The sequence below is a fragment of the Lepidochelys olivacea genome (genome assembly GCF_965140295.1).
Source record: "Lepidochelys olivacea isolate rLepOli2 genome assembly, chromosome: 18".
NCBI lineage: Eukaryota > Metazoa > Chordata > Testudines > Cheloniidae > Lepidochelys > Lepidochelys olivacea.
In genome coordinates, this window is record NC_140428.1 from 20,219,541 (window position 1) to 20,230,397 (window position 10,857).

The 10,857-nt window shown below is 49.6% G+C and overlaps 1 long non-coding RNA gene across 1 annotated transcript; it reads right to left on the bottom strand.

The window, feature by feature from the left end:
* Window positions 1-4,840: 4,840 nt before the first annotated feature.
* LOC311532812 lies at window positions 4,841-9,534 on the bottom strand. Its single transcript, XR_014714453.1, has 3 exons — window positions 9,431-9,534; window positions 6,507-6,655; window positions 4,841-5,591 (listed from the first exon to the last, which is right to left on the bottom strand). It is a non-coding gene; the product is annotated as an uncharacterized lncRNA (long non-coding RNA).
* Between the last annotated feature and the right edge of the window lie 1,323 nt (window positions 9,535-10,857).

Sequence of the window (10,857 nt, forward strand, 5' to 3'; positions counted from 1 at the left end):
ATCCTGCTGAAGTCTCCCGAGAACAGTTGATCTCAGACTTCCACAACTGGAAGCTAAGATCTACTGCAAGCAGCTCACACACCATTGCTGTACCTTGGAAACATACTCCAATTCCGAACCATAACCCTGTGTGGGACTTGAACTCAGTCCCAGGTCTCAAATGATGCTGCCTTGGCCAATGCCTGCAGATGGCATCGTTTAACCACTGTTCAGCTATGTATTTTAGGTCTAATAGCCCACATTCCTTTAAAGGGATTTCTGCCACTGCGAGGATGCAGGGACAGATACAGGGGTACATCTCTACGGGTGAATATCCCCTGTTGCAGCTGGCATTCCTTATAGGTACTTGGTTAAACTTGTAGCCTCATCGCCCCCTGACGCGAACGCGCAGTTGCACCATGAACATCTGCGAGGAGCTCAGGCATGGTGGCAGTTGCGTATAACCATGAACTTCACTTGGGCCATCTCAAACTAGCGGGACTCTTCACGATTAGTGACAGGAACCCTGCATCTCACGGGTCAAAGGCGGCCTCTGGCCCATGGACAGTGTTGCCAGTTTTGGTTGGAAATATTCCTGGAGGTTTCATCCCATGATACAATCTTTGATTCCTGGAGACTCCAGGACAATCCTGGAAGATTGGCAACCTTCCCCATGGACCGTAAGCCATGCAGTGGGCTGAGGCACTAGAGGGAAGAATTAATTCTCTACCACCTTAAAAAGGTTATTCAGCTGCAGGGGGCAGAAATCACCAGCCCTCGCCATGCCGCTGAGGCCCTGTGACATTTTGCTACAGACACTAGAGGGCACCACATGCCTCCTTTAGCATTGTACATGTGCCAAGTCAGGGATGCACAGAGAGACGTTTGTAGGGAGCGGGAGCTCCCATCCCCAAGAGAGCAGCTGTGCTGGGAGCATGTCAGCTGAGGCTCTTGTGCACCTGCATGCTGAGCCACAATTATCCACCGCAGGGCGGCTGAGTGAGTCACCGACCCGCAGCGTGTCTGCGTGCATCTGGGGAGGTGTAAGTGCTTCCAGCCTGAACGCTCGTGTGCCAGGCTTTGTAACGAACTCAGCCTGAAACTCTTGCAGAGAGCAGTGCAGAGAAAACCCCCACGTTTAAAGGGGAAGAGAGTCATTTTGACTCATTGACATGCTATTCCTCTGCTCAGATGGAGGAGTCAGGGTGATTGTGATGACTGGTATGTGTGTCTTGCCTTCGTGATTATTGCTTCCTGCTCCCTGTTCTTGTTCCTGTATGTTGCCTAGTTCCTGCTCCCTGAACTCAGTCTTCCAAGTCCTCTTCCTGTGTGTGTGTGGCGGGGGGGTAGCATTGGGTGTGAGCAGTTATTCAGGGCCTGCTGCTTCCTACCTGCCATCAGGACTGCTGTTATGTTTTGTTCAGGCTGTTGATGACTTAATTGGTTCATGGTTATTACATGTTTTGATGGACCATCTACCTGTGTGTCTGGCTTCGATTTTCTTGTGTTTTGGGATTGCTGTTCTGGGGTGCATCAGAGTGTAATAGTGACTCTAGTCCAGACTCCCTCAGCAACCTAGACTAGACCCAAAAGGTGCCTGAGTGACACTCGAGCCTCTTCTGCCCATGGAGAGTTTGCCTGGGTGATTGGCACCCAGGTCAACCTACCCTGGGTAAGAGCAGCCACACTGCAAAGCCAGGCCCCAAGTTACCGTGTGTTCATTGGTGCTGCTCTCCCCTGTATGTGTCACTAGGGCTTCTGGGGGCATCTCCCAGGCGTCCTTGTGCTGCAGTAAACCCAAGATGCTCTGATTCTTTCCCAGTGAATGGCAGAAGAATGTGTCTGAGCACATGGGGAATTGTGGGAACACACTGGAGGACTATGAGCACTCCATGGTTTAGCCTGGAAAGTCAGTGTGTTACCAGCCCAGTTGAAACACTCAACTGGGTTTAAGCCTATAGTCCCTCAGCTAGCCTGGGTTGAGAACACCACTAAACACATGTCAAAGGGAGGGCTGGAGAGAGTCCTGACTAAGAGCCATGGCTAACTCTGCAGTGAAGACTTGCCCTAGGTCACAAAGGGACTTAAGCCCAGGTCTCCAGAGTCCCAGGCCAGTGCCCTAACCGCAAGAACATACCTCCACCTCAGCTGAAGCCCTTGCAGACATGGATGTCCTGCCACGTTGCCCCAGGATGAAGTGGAAATCAGGCCCTTCTCTGTTCAGGGACATCATCTGTCATGCTACTGCCCTGAGCATGGCCCAGCAGTAGCCCTGTGCAGCTGGAAAATCTCTCTACAGTTGTTTCTGAGGCTTTTCTATTTGAGTGAGTTTAACTTTGACTATTCATATCTCCCCTTTTCTGTTTCTCTGGCTCTTTCTCCACCACCCCTGCCTTTGTTGGTTTGTTTGATCCAAGCAGCGTGGCCACTTTTGGGACAGCTTCCTTTAAATGTTGTTTGTACAGCAGCCCAGCTGTATGCAAGGGGGCACTATAAACACTCCTAGCAGAACCCTCCGTGGCCCATAAATTCTTGCCTTGCATTCGGCTAGCTCATAAAAGACTAATTATGCCCCAAACACAGCAGGGCACATTGCGCTTGGATCCCCCCTGCAGAAGTTCTGTTCTGCCCCGCGCTTGTCTGGAAGCCCCAATGAATGGCTTTGCACATGGGGACTGCAGCATAAAGCAGCCAGGTTATGTTTGCCCAGTGCTGTCAGTATCCAGTATGGTTACAGTTTACTCTGGGGATGAAGGAAGACATTTTGGTGGTGGCAGGTCTTTTGTCCTCTGCAGTTAGGAGGATACAGTGAGTGGGAGCTCACCACATTAACATCACCCCTGAAAGCTGCAATCAGCTACATTTCCCGCTGTCCAGTGATGGACTCAGTGCAGTGAGATGTACAGTGGTTCCCTGCCCCCTTTCCCCTATTATTTCCCCTTTTCTGATGTTATTTTTACACTGTGCTGGTAGGAGTGAAGGGCGGACCTATTCTCGCTAATAATCGCGCGGAAGAGAAGCAGCAGAAATTTGCAGGACTCCCATCGGAAAGCTGCCAAGCTCTCTCAGTTGCAGAAATGCCTCATGTGCATGGAGTCTGGGGCGTGCTCTGCTGCTCTTCCTCCGGTGACCTCTCTTCTGCCTGCTGCAGACACCAGCTCCTGCTCATCCTCTGCCTTTCTAACTGCGTCGGGGACCGCTTGCCTTTCTTACCAGGTGGTGGGGAGGGGAGAGTTGGTAAACCAGGAAGGCCTTTGCACTAATGCTTTCTGCCAGCGCCACACTGGAGGGAAAGTAGAGCCTGCGGGGGAGGTCGGATGTGACTCTTGCTCATTTCAACATTAAGGCAGTTTCCTGTGCCCAAGCGTCTCCCCAGCATTGTGTGCAATGGGATGATTCACCTCTCCTTTGGGCTTCGTGCGCCGGGGGTATGCAATGCTAGCCAGTCAGAATAGCAAGACTCTACGCCTAGCTGTCAAGTGATCCAAAAAGCGCAGGGCAATGGAGAAGCCGGGTCCCTGCACTTGGACTTGGAGAAGGGGCAAGAGAGGCCAGTCTCAGGGAGTGGGAGAGAAAAGAGGGACCCTGCCAGTGTAGGGGCCTGGCTGGGGAGAGAGGCTGATCTCATAGTTAAAGCATTGGGGTGGGACTTGGGAGCTCAGGGTTCCATTCCCACCCACTCCCTATGACTGTGGGCTTGGGCCCTTCACCTCTGTGCCTGAGCTGCCCATCTGTAAATGGGGTCATGGTTGATGTGGGGGTTGTGGGAATCAAAGTGCATTGGCTCCTTAGAGGAAAAGCACTGCATTGACACAAGCTATGATTAAAGTTAATTATGCCTGTACAAAGTTTTTTGGAGGCTACAGGTGGGGTGTTTCATAACATACAAAGGACACGGGAGGATATTTATTGCCACGAGTCCAACCTCACACTTTTTGCACCCCCCCCCCATCACCTACAGAACCAGTTCGTCCCAGTTTGAGGCAGTAACCTAGAACTCTTTGCAGCACACTAGGGGAAGGAGAAGGAAGTACAGATGTGTCCTGTTCTTGTTGTGACACTCCTTCCTCTGCAGGGCTTCTTCCCCTCCTTCTCCTGCAGGGCTGAATCTGAGGATGGCCTCCTGCACCCTGTTAACTTTGAAGGACCCTGTTCACTCAACTGGTTCTTTCAGCCATCCTTCCTTCCTCTCATCTTTCTGAGGTTGGGGAAGGGCCAGAGCAGTAATGGCTCCCAGAGAGAACTGATCAGTGCCAAAATACAGCAGAAAGCTACTGCTTGACAAGAGGTTTGCAAAGGGTTAAAAGAAACCCAACAGATTCTTGGGACAAAGAGAAACTGGGACAGAAAGTGTCACGAGTCCATTCCAAGGATGCAGGGTGGGTAAAGAAATTGGACTGGTGGTTGAGAGATCAAACTCGGCTATAAATAATAATAATTCACTGCATTTCCATCTCATTTCATCCAAGGATTGCAAAGCAATTTACAGACATTAAGCCACAGTAGGTCAGAGTTATCTGCAATTCACAGATGGGGAAACTGAGGCAGAAAGGTTGGGATATTCCCATGGGAATGCAACGAGTTGCTCCCAGTCCTATGCTCTCACCACTAAACCATGTTTTCTCCCCATGCAAATAGAATTGTATGTCTCAGACCCACTTTGTCCAGTTGCTAGCACTGGGTCAGGGGCACAGCTGGCTCCCAGCCTGGTCGCTAGGCAACCCAGCAAGCTCAGCTGGACCCAGTGAGGCCCCTCCAAATGGCTGCACTCCCAGGGAGCCAGCCGTTGGCTATTTGAGCCTTGCAGCAGCTAAGCAGCTGCTCAAGGTACATTATGTCTGCAGCTGTGCTTACCCTGGTCTTACTCCCACTTCCTTCTCCAGCTCTTGCTCCAAGCCTCGTTTCTGTTCCATTCCAGTTTCTGACTCCATCTCTGATTCCGACTCCGTCTTGTCCTTTGGCTTAGGTTTTGGCTTCAGACCTTTGGCTTGGCACCTTGACCCCGCCTCCAGCTTCACACTTGGACCACTGCCAGATTCCTGGATCCGTGGACCCAAATGGCCTCCACAACCACCAGGCCAGGTCCTGCTCCATTCACTAGACAGGCTGCCCATGCCCTGGCAGGTTACTTCCTGTTGTACCTCTAGCTTTTCCTTAAGGAGGAAGAATGGTCTCCTGGCTGATACAGGACCAGGAGATCTGGGTTGTGTGTGCGATGTGGCCATCTCAGCGTCTCCCCTGAGTCAAAGGGGTGTCGTGAGGCTTAATTAATTTGTGTTTGTCCAGTGAATTGAGATCCTCAGAGGGAATGTGGCATAGAACAAAAGCCCACGCCAGTTGTTCGGAGCCATAATCTGACTCACTTTAAAATGGTGACATTGTGGAGTGCATGGGAGCAGGGAAATTACTCTCCATCCCTCTGTCTCCTAGATTAAGCCTTTTTGAGAGCCACGTAGGACAACAGCAGCCAAACTTTGCCTGACTGAAGAATGTCCCTGAGTCACATGAAAAGAAACAGATTGCAGGGATGTGGTCCACCAAGCCTGCCTGTCCCAGCATGCCACGCTCCCTCTCTCAGCTCCAGCAGCTTACAGGCTCACTGGGTTGTCCTCCTGCATTCAAGATGCAAATAATTTATACGGCACCCTCCACTTGCTTTGTGTTACTGGCATGAGTTTGTCAGATCTTAGCCTGGCAAGAGAGTTGACACGTCTATTGACTGGATGCCATGAAGCCATTAGCAGAGCCCCTGACCCTCATGGCTGTTACTGGGCATGCACACTGTCGCTGCTGCAACTTGAACCAAGACCCACCTAGGTCACAGGCAGCAGCGCACCCATGAGAGCTACCCAGGAGCTGCCTTCTGGCTGAGCCTGTAAGAGCTGGGCTTAGCCTGACTCAGCTGCTAGTCACCCTGTGTGTGTCTTGCACTCAGTGGGCCAAATTCACCCTCAGTGTGATGCCACTGGAATCAGTGGAGTTACAGCAGGGATGAGCTTGGCCCCGTGTCTCAGTACCACTCAGCTCCAGAATTAAACAGAAGTTTAACTCATGTCATCTCCTGCTCTCCCCACCACCCACCACAGCTGGAGGGGCAGCTCCTCCACATCAGCAGTGGATTCTCTGAGCTGTAAATTGCAGCCTCTGTCCCTTGAGTTGTGTGTCTCTAAATTCAACACCCCAGTGGTATAAATAGCATTGCCTCTCACCATGTTTGAATGCTGTTTATACCCCACTGGCGGCCACGTCATGGGCCAGGGTTATAAATACACAGGCTGTGTCTAGACTATGTCTAAACTTGGCCTTGGGTGCCCGTTTCATGGAAGGAACAGTTCCATCTATTAGCAAAAACAAAAGGGCAGCCCCAATGTGCTCAATACAAAGTTGAGAGAGGACTTGGCTGGAGACCCCCCTCTCCTCCTGCCATGCTAGACAGGCACTGGTATTGCTTTCTGAAGGGGCCTTGGAAACCCTCTTCCTCCCCCCTCCAAAGTTACCGGGCACCCAGCCCAGAGGAAATACCTTACCTGATCCTTTCCTGATGTGCTTCAATGCACCATTGAGTGCAAGAGGCCCAAGACGTCACAGGCTCACCTTCACTAGCCTGCTCAGAGTCGAGCCAAGGCTGGGCTTGGAGCAGCAATGCAGACTCCGGGGGGAATGCTGTAAGATCAAGCTGGAAAGGAAGAACAAACAGGCGTTAGGTTCTCCACACCACCCCCTGGGCGCCTGCACTTCAAACCAGCTTCAGCTCTGGCCACCTCTGCGCTAGAAACTTCTACTGGGGTAGCAATGTCAGTTGCAGGGGTGGAGATTTTTATGGCATTTCTGTACAAACAAATGCTCTAGTTTAGATACAGTTACACCACCATAAAAATGCTTTCTCTAGTACAGTTTATTTTGTTTGGGGAACCAGTGTAAGTTATACCAGCAAACCTTTTCTAGTGTAAACGAGGCCACAAACTTCACCAATGCATTTCCACACACACCAGTGCATGGACAGCACTTGTGTTACCTAGGGACAGCTGAACACATAGCACCAGGACAAAGAAAGAGGCTTGAACCTCTTCTGTTCCACGTAGGGGTTAGTCCTGGAGCAAGCTATGACCGCTCCCAGCAATTTGTGGGGCTACCGTGTCAGTGTCGAGTGCCCAAAAAGAGCACCCCCTAGCAAACTTCCAGAAACACTTCCTGTTGTGTTATACGGCAACCCCGCTTGGGGCACCCTTGGAGCCACAGTCCACAGATCCTTTATAGTAAAAACAATTCCTCACCAATCCCCAAGTAAAACAAGGTTACAATGCAGCCACTCTTCAATCCCATTCTAAGGTCACCATTCCCAGGTCACCCACCACAGAGTCAGCAATCACTCTGTCCTAGTCCCTTCAGCCTCTGGCGCACGACCCCACTCTCCAGGCCTTCTACCTGAGAGCTCCAAGACCTGCTTCTCTCCTGCAAGTCTTCTCCTGTTGCCCCAAGTCAAGTCTTCCCCGAAAGAGCTCCCTGCCTGTGAGTCCTACTCCTCCCACCAGGATCAACCCCTTGCTCCTGGACTCCACTTACGCTGACCAGCCTGGTTCTTCCCCTCATTCCTAGGGGCTCTGCACAAGTCTTCCTATAACTTGGCCTAGTTCCCCTGTTCTGACCAGTCCCTGCAATGGCTTGCCACAGAACTTATCACCTGCAGCTCACAGTTACTGCTCTCCTTCTGGCTTCCTGCAGCTTTTTCTCCTCAGGCTACCCTCAGTGCTCTTTCTGTCCCTCCTCTGTTCTCAGGCAGCTCTCAACTGCTTCTTTTGTCTTCCCTTTGGAATCTCCCCACTCCGGTGCCCTTTTTTTAAGCCTAACTGGATGGTTGGGGGAGACAGATCAACTGACCTGTCACAGGTACACTGGCCTCTTTCCTCTTAAAGAGCCAGTGTCACCCTGTGACATAGAATCACAGAATTGTAGGTCTGGATGGGATCCCGAGAGATCAAGTTCAGCCTCCTGTGCAGAGGCAGGAGCAAGTAAACCTTCTAGACCAGCAGTTCTCAAACTTTAGCAACCCGAGGACCAACATTTTGATTTAAAAATTTTCACGGACCCCCAAGCCCCTCGCTCAGTCCCAGGCCCCACCCCCACTCCACTGCTTCCCCCATGTCCCTACCCCCGCCCCGCCTCTCCCCCCCCCAAATGCGCCCCATCCCTGGTCCTCCCAGCGCCTCCTGCACGCCACTGAATAGCAGTTCCGCGCTGTGCAGGAGGCCCTGGGAGGGAGAGGGAGGAGTTGATTAGCAGGGCCGGCAGCCCTGGACATGACTCACAGATTCCCTGAAATACCCTGGTGGACAGTTTGAGAAACCCTGTTCTAGACTGTCCCTGACAGGGGTTTGTCTAACCTGTTCTTAAAATCTTCCAATGATGGGGATTCCACAACCTCCCTTGGAAACCTGTTCCAATGCTTAACTAATCTGAGAGTTAGAAAATTTTTCTTAATACCTAACCTAAACCTCCCTTGCTGAAGATTAAGCCCAATACATCTTGTCCACTGAAAATAGGACATGGAGAACAACGGATCCCCATCCCCAGGTTTTCTAAACCTTTTATCATTTTTGTTGTTCTCCGCTGGATTCTCTCCAATTTGTCCACATCCTTCCTAAAGTGTGGCACCCAGAATTGGACACAGTACTTCAGCGGTGGCCTCACCAGTGCTGAGTAGAGTGGGACAACTACCTCCTGTGTTTTACATACAGCTTTCCTGTTAATACACCCTAGAATATTAGCTTTTTTTGCAACTTCACCACACTGTTGACTCATATTCAATTTGTGATCTCCTCTAACCAGCAGATCCTTTTCAGCAGTACTACGACCTAGCCAGTTATTGCTCATTTTGTAGTTGTACATTTGATTTTTCCTTCCTCAGTGAAGTACTTTGTCTTTGTACTTGTCTTTATTGAATTTCATCTTGTTGATTTCAGACCAATTCTCCAATTTGTCAAGGTCGTTTTATATTCCAATCCTGTTTTCCAAAGTGCTTGCAACCCCTCCCAGCTTGATAGTGTCTGCAGCATTTATAAGCACACTCTCCACTTCATTATCCAAGCAAGTATTAAAAATATTGAATAGTACCAGACACAGGACTGAGCCCTGCAGGACTCCACTAGATACACTCTCCCAGTTTGACAGTGAACTATTGATAATTGCTCTTTGAGCTCAGTCTTTCAGCCAGTTGTGCTCCCACCTTATAGTAATTTAATATAGACCACATTTCCCTAGATTGCTTCTGAGAATGTTGTGGGACTGTATCAAAAGCCTTACTAACAACAAGGAGTCCAGTGGCACCTTAAAGACTAACACATTTATTTGGGCATAAGCTTTCTTGGGTAAAAAAACCACTTCTGCAGATTCATGGAGTGAAAATTACAGATGCAGGCATTATTATACTGACACATGAAGAGAAGGGAGTTACCTCACAAGTGGAGAGCCAGTGTTGACAGGGCCAATTCGATCCCGGTGGATGTGGTCCACTCCCAATAATTGCTGAGGAGGTGTCAATTCCAGGAGAGGCAAAGCTGCTTTTGTAGTGAGCCAGCCACTCCCAATCCCTATTCAAGCCCGAAATAATGGTGTTAAATTTGCAAATGAATTTTAATTCTGCAGGTTTCAGAGTAGCAGCCGTGTTAGTCTGTATTCGCAAAAAGAAAAGGAGGACTTGTGGCACCTTAGAGACTAACCAATTTATTTGAGCATAAGCTTTCGTGAGCTACAGCTCACTTCATCGGATGCATGCAGTGGAAAATACAGTGGGGAGATTGAAGTGAGCTGTAGCTCACGAAAGCTCATGCTCAAATAAATTGGTTAGTCTCTAAAGTGCCACAAGTCCTCCTGTTCTTTTTAGTTCTGCAGTTTCTCTTTGAAGTCAAAAGCCTTACTAAAGTCAAGACACATCACATCTACTAGTTCCCCCCATCCCCTAGGCCAGTAATTCTGTCAATGAAGAAAGTTAGGATGATTTGGCATGATTTGTTTTTGAAAAAATCCATGCTGGCTATTCCTTATAAACCTCTTATCCCCTAGGTGCTTACAAACGGACTGTGTAATCATTTGTTCCAGCAGCTTTCCAGGTGTCAAAGTTAGACTGACCAACCAATAATTCCCTAGATGCTCTTTGTTCCTTTTTTTAAAGATAGGTACTATGTTTGCCCTTCTCCAGTCCTCTGCGACCTCACTTGCCCTCCATGAATGCTCAAAGATAATTGTAGCATGTGGGTTATTCTTAGATATATCCCGTCCAAACACTGACCAGGCCCAAAGCTGTTTAGCTTGTGACAACTGATCACAGCCTAGCCTTAGGAGGTTGCCGACTACAACCTCACTGACTTCAGAGCGATGTTCAAAGCTCTGTAATTTACCCTCTCTCTAATACAGAAAGCCTGAAGCATTTCCCAGCGGCGCGTCTTAACAGAATTTACATCAGATTTGTTGCCACTGCACCGCCAGCTGTGTGAGGTCATATCTTCAGCGGGGTCCAATCCATCTGTGCCGCGATGTATGGGGGAGAGAGTGATAAATAGACTGTACTAAACACAGACATTTCTCCCAGAATAACTTCAAGCTGAGAACATAGAAAGAAAAAGAAAAAAAAATTTTCACGTCAGCTCTGTTGTACAGCAGATATTTAAAACCAATGCGGCAATACAGAAAAGGTAGATCTACAGTGGCCTAAAACTGCTAGAAAGTCAGACTCGCCTTTAACTCAGGTGGGTTGTCGTCAGTGGCCGCCTGCTGAGTAGACGCAGTGTGTCCTGGGTGGCCACAGATTTGTTACAATGGGCACATGTTTATATAGGTGCCTAGACGGGAAGGCCGGAAAAGACCATTGTGCTCATCTCGTCT